Source organism: Phascolarctos cinereus, unplaced genomic scaffold, assembly GCF_003287225.1.
Source record: "Phascolarctos cinereus isolate Bilbo 61053 unplaced genomic scaffold, phaCin_HiC Scaffold_5;HRSCAF=322, whole genome shotgun sequence".
Classification (NCBI taxonomy): Eukaryota; Metazoa; Chordata; class Mammalia; order Diprotodontia; family Phascolarctidae; genus Phascolarctos; species Phascolarctos cinereus.
The window spans coordinates 129732843-129739358 of record NW_027555958.1 but is presented as its reverse complement, the minus strand read 5'-3'; positions in this window follow the sequence as shown (position 1 = coordinate 129739358).

The window sequence follows — 6516 nt, the reverse complement described above, 5'->3', positions numbered from 1 at the left end:
CCTCCCACCCCTATTACTGACTTCCCTTTATAATTTTATTTTAATTTGAGGCTTAAACATCAAAAAAAGAAAGAATTTCAAAAATATGCAGTGGAAAAAGCACAAAAAAAAGATTGGATATGAAACCATGAATCTCCATTTCATACCACTTGATTTTTAAAAGTATAGTAAATTCCTCATAGTGCTTTCAAAAACCTTCTACTTGTCTGTGCTTCATCTAAACTTCCTTCTATTCCTTCCTGTGCATTTGAAAAAGATTCAATGATCCTCTTTTTTTTAGCATCTATTTTGCTGCCATGCCTCCTTCAATTCCCCCAAACTTAAAAATGAAAGGGAAAAATTAATTTTTAAAAGGTGCAGTCAAGCAAAATGAATCCATACCATGGCCATGTTCAAAAATGTTTCTTTTTCTCTGTCAGGAGGTGGATAATCTGCTTCACCATAAGTCCTCTGGAGACATGGGTGATCATTGCATTGATAAGTGTCCTTAAATCTTTCAAAGTAGTTTTTCTTTATGATATTGTTGTCTTTGCATGATTGTTCTTCTGGATCTGCTTATTTCACTCTGCATCACTTTATATTAACTAGGATTCTCTGAAATCATCTCTTTTGTAATTTCTTAAAATGCAATGATATTCCATTTCATTCATATGTCACGATTTGTTCAACAATTCTCCAGCTGACAGACATCACTTTAGATTCTAGTTCTTTTCTTCTTTTCTTTAAAGCTTTTCCCCACCTTCACTTAAGGATCAGAAAGCTTGTTTTGCTTGTGATCTCCCTCCCCCAGTATTATCTTTCCTCAACATTATTCACCATATCCTTGCTTGCTTCCTCTGTGAGTTGAATATATTTCTATAGCAAACTGTATGTATGTGTTCAACCTTTCTGTTTCTGGAAAGAGGGACTCAATTGAAACCTATTTCCTTTATCCCTTCTACTATGTTTGTATATTCTTCTTTTAAGTTGTTCCAATCATGAGAAATGGCAACTTCCATCTCTTTCCCCCTCCTTTCTATACCAGGGCATTCCTTTTACTCTCCGTACTCTTTTACTTCTCAAAACTCTCAGAATAGAACCAACCCAGCCCTAGATCCTCCATTTTTCTTATATATACATATTATTATTTATTTATTGCTTAAATAATATACCTTTCTAAATATCTCTTGAGCTCTTCATTTGCATTTGGAAGTTCCTGTTTAGCTCTCGTCTTTTCATCAGAAATGTTTGAAAGTCTTCTCTCTCACTAAAGACCCATTTTTTCCCATATACAATTATGCTCAACTTTGATAGTTAAGTTATTTTGTGTTAAATGTCTACATATTTTGACTTTTGGAATATCATTCTGCAAAATTTTCTCTTGTTTGTAGTGGAAGCTCGAGTGAGATTATATTTAAAAGAGAAAATGTGAAAATATTTGTAAAACACTTAGAATAGTACATGGCACAGAGCAGTCACTTAACAAATACCTCCCCCCCCATCCCTCTCCGCTTTTCCCTAGGGGCTGATGGGTATTTATTAAGATTCTTGGTACTTGAACTTTTTTTTCTATGTGCTTGAAAGACTTTTTCTTTGATGTGGAACTTTTAGGTTTTGGCTTTGATATTCGAGGAACATTTCCTTCTGGAATTTCTTTCAAGGGGTGGTCAGTATATTATTTTATCTTCACTTTGCATTCTGATCCTAATAGAGCTGGACAGTTTTCATTTATAATTTCTTGAAATGGTGTTTAAGTTTTTTTTTAAATCATGGTTTTCATGCAGTATAATAGTTGTTAAATTATCTAGACCTGTTTTCCAGGTCAGTGTTATTTTTTATACCAGATATCTTACATTTTCTTCTTTTTTTTCAGTCTTTTATTTTCTCTATTTTAACTTGTAGTCTCATGGAGCCATTGGTTTGTGTTGTTCTATTCCAATTTTTAGGACATCATTACTTCCTTAAGACTTACCAATTTCTCTTCTTAGCCATTTATTCTCCTTCCAATAATTTCCTCTAAAGCTTTTATTTTGCTTTTTTACCTTTTGTTTCATTTTTTCTGGGTATTTATGTAGTCCTTGTGGAAAACCAGCTTTTCCTTTGGATATCTACTTGTAACTGTTATGGAGTTATTCCCTCCTTTTGGGGAAGATTGAGATTTCCAAGGATTTCCAAGTTTGTATTTTCTCTTATTTACTTATTTCCCCATCTTTAGTTCCTAAATTGGGGTTTTGTACCAAGGACAAACAGTATCCATTGTTGAACTTTTGGGTATGATCCGCTCTGCTTGCTCTCACCACTCATCCTTTGGGTTCCTGTGCTGACCTCCACCTCTTGGCATTATACCTCCTTAGATCTTTGAAGTTCAGAGAGTTAAATTTTTAGGGCCCTCTTTGGCATCTCAGGACAGAATGCTAGAGACATAAGAACCCTAGGTACCTGTGCTACTCCCAGTGTGAGTGCTTCAGCACTCTAGTTGCTGCTGCTCCCACATAGCAGACTATACATGCTTCTGGTCATTATGTAGGCAGCTAGGTGGTACAGGGGATAGATCACTGGGTCTGCAGTTAGGAAGATGTAGGTTCCAACCTAATCTCAGTCGTTTACTAGTTGTGTGACTTTGTGCAAGTACTTAACTTCTGTTTGCCTTGGTTTTCTCGACTGTAAAATGGGGACAAAAATTGCACCTACCTCTCAGGGTTATTGTGAAGATATTTGTAAAGCCCTTAGCTCATGACCCAATCAATGGTCATGGTCATTTTACTTCTTTAAGAGTCAAACTTGGGGCAGCTAGGTGGCACAGTGGATAGAGCTCTGGCCTTGGAGTCAGAAGGACCTGAGTTCAAATCCGGACTCAGACTCTGGACACTTACCAGCTGTGTAACTCTGGGCAAGTCACCTAACCCTGATTGCCTCACCAAAAAGCAAAAAAAAAAAAAAAAGAGTCAAATCAGTCTTTTTTAACCATTATAGGACAGTCTCACAGGTCAGGTAGGATGTTTTTATTCTTTTGCTCCCTCCTCAGCAGGAATTTCCCTAGATCTTCTTCATACTGGAATAGCTAGAAGGGGTGATAGGATGTTGGACCTGGAGTCAGGATAAACCCGAGTTTCACTTAACTTCTCTTGGCTTCAGTCTTCTTGTCTATAAGATGGCAATAATAGCAACTACCTTATGGCAAATTAAGTAATATGTGTATGGTGCTTTGTAAACCTTAGTATTTTATAAAAATGCTATTTTTATTATTGTTGGTATTAATACTTTTATCAGCAGCAGCAATAGCATTTCTTTATCATTATTCACATTATATTAAGGACGGATAAGTAAATCCATTTCAACTCCTTTCATAGTTTTAGCAGCTAGTGCCAGTGCCACATAGATCACCTTAATGCTTTTACCTAGCAGCACTAGAAGAATGTGGTGGAACTTGCAACGTTTGCTCTCTGTCACTGTAGTGATGCCCAAAGTGTTGCCCTCCTTGTGCTCATGCTGTCTGCCTTACAGGGTTGTTGCAATGGGAATACTTTGCTAAAACTTAAAGGCACATACATACACAACACATTATCTGGATCTATGCCAAGTATGGGAAGTGGGTTGATATGAGTGAAGGAGGAGAGAAACTAGATTTTATTTAAACCGTTCAAATTCTTGGTTTTTTCTTTTTTCTACTTAGCTCAAGCATTGATGTCAAATGCCAAAAATTTCATACAGTGAGTATTTAAACAAAAGTCCACTAAATAAATGCCAACATTACTGTCAGCTAAACTGGATTCTGACTTTTAACATCATAGGCCATAGATTTGAATTTTTGGTGCCATTTTAGAGTAAACTGTTTTTATTTTTTTATACTACACAATAAATTTCAAAAGCTAAAAAAAAGTCTAAGAAACATAGGCGCTCTTACCTTAATTACTCAGTTCATAGATCAGGGTAATTATGTTCCCTTAGATTCCATGTTAATCGTACAAAGTAATTACTGCTGCTGCCAGCTGTTAAAATATTGGACTAATTATACTCAGGATATGGAAAATAAGATTTTGACCTTTTCTTTGTTTTACTGAGTTTAAACTCTTCAATTACTTTAGAGGAAATAAACATGGATCAGGGAGAATGATGATTATGATGCCAGACAGGTTGACATGAAATGTAGTTTGGATATTTCATTTTGTTAGATTTTTTTGTTAAAAGACTGAGGAAATAATCTGGACTTTCCTGAACAACTGGCAATGAATAATTACAGTATTGGGCAAATCATATTTTTGATTTTTGAAGAGATTTCAGTGAATTCATTTTGGATGGAAATCTAGGAAAATCTTTCCTTAGTAACAGATCTTTTCCTTCAAACTGCCAGCTATGAAAAAAAAAAACTGCTACACAATAATCAATCAATTAACAAACATTTATTTAATACCTATTATGCTCTAGGAGCTGCAAAGGCAAAAATGAACTTGTTCTTGCCCCTTGGGGGTTTACAGTCTATTGGAGAAAGACCATTGTATCATAGCTTTAGAGCTGAGAGTGGACCTAAAGACCAATCCAACTATTTCATTTAACAAATGAGGAAACTGAGGCACAAAAAGGTTGAATAACTTGTCCAGGGTCACTCAACTAATAAGTGTCTGAGACATGATTTAAACTCAAATCTTCTTGACTCCAAGTCCAGCCCATCCACCCATCTATCAGTTATGTTATCAAGCTGACTCCCATAAGTATTTGGATGGATGGATGGATGGATGGATGGATGGATGGATGGATGGATGGATGGATGGATGGAACAAGCATTTATCAAATGCTTACTATATGCCAAGCATTGAGCTAAGCATTTTACAAATAGTATCTCATTTGAGGAACATACGTAAAATATACACAAAATTAACGAAAGGTAATTTGGGGGAGAAGCCCTAGAAACCTGAGAGTTCAAGAAAGGTCCCATGTAGGAGATAGTGCTTAGCTGAGTTTTGAAGGAAACCAGGCATTCTAGGAGGTAGAAATGAGGTGGAAGTGTATTTTTAATATGAGGGACAGCCTGTGCAAAGATTTCTAGCACAGACTCAATCAAATTAATCACTCACTCAAGAAGTACTAATTCAAATGGGAAATGATTAGTTTTAGCTGTGTAGAAATTCAAGATCAATAATTTTCAACTAAAATCCATGCCAAGCATGGAGTACATAATAGAAGTAGCACTAGAGTCAGGGATCTGGATTCAGATTTGATTTCGCTACTTCATGCTTCTCTGATCTTAGACAAATCACTTCACCTCTCTCTATGGCTCAATTTTTTTTTTTTATAAAATGTAGGGGCTGAAGTAGATGATTTTTAAAAGACCTTTCATTTCTAAAGACTAGAATTATATCTCTATCTTCCAGTGGAATTTCCTATAAATCATCCAAGTGGACAACAACAGGCAGAAAATATTAATAATATATTTTTCATGATGCCAAAAGAGAAACTTATTTCCCTTACTTTTGCTCTCCCTATCACAAATACTTCCTTCTCTATCCTCTCCTAGCTGGGGCAGTATTTCATCTTCAAAATAAACTGTACTTGCTGCTGCCTAGGTCTTGAGTACTAGGGACAATATGAATTGCTAGACAACATGGAAACAGCAAATGTAATAAACTTTTTTTTCGGGAGGTGGGGGATAATGGGTAGTATAGATCTATGATTTCATCCTTTCCTTGCATGGAAACTCATTCTGATAAAGTAAACTGACAGCTCATGTGCATCTTATAAAGTTATGTGTGTGTGTGTGTGTGTGTGTGTGTATGTGTGTATATATGTGTATGTGTGTATATATGTATATATATAGTTAAGTGACCTGCTCATGGTTGAATAACTATTACTAGTCAGAGAAAGGACATGAAACTAGGTCCTCCTGACTCCAAGACTAACCTGTTCTCTAACACACCATTCTGTCTCTCAAAATAAAATTTATTTTTTATTAGGGACTTAACAATCACTAAATAAAATGAGCATTCATACACACACACACACACACACACACACAATAGAATGGAGGGAGAAGATTGTACATGAAACTGCGAACCTCTATTAGGTAAAACTTGCTTTTCTTCTTTATATAAGTTTTTATTGATGTCTTCTGTTTCTTAAATCATCATAGTTACTTCTAGTATCCTTTCCCCTTCCCCTCTCAGAGAACCTTCACATATGACGAAATATTATTTTTTAAAGAAGAAAAAAAGTCAATACAATCAATCAGTACACTGAAAAAGTTAAAAAGGGCGGGGGGAATAATGCACATATAATACTTGTGGACTTCCCACCTCTGTGAAGGTATAGGTTGGGGGTATCTTCTCATATCTCTTTGAGTTATGCTTGATCTTTATCATTTTGTTACATTCACTTTTTATTTTTATTTTATTTCATGTGTAGTTCTTTCCATTGTTTTCTTGGCTTTGCTTGCTTCCCTCAGCATCAGTTCACATAGATTTTTTCCATACTTCTCTGTATTTGTTGTATATATATTTTTACAGTGCAGTAATATTCTATTATATTCATGTACCACAATTTGTT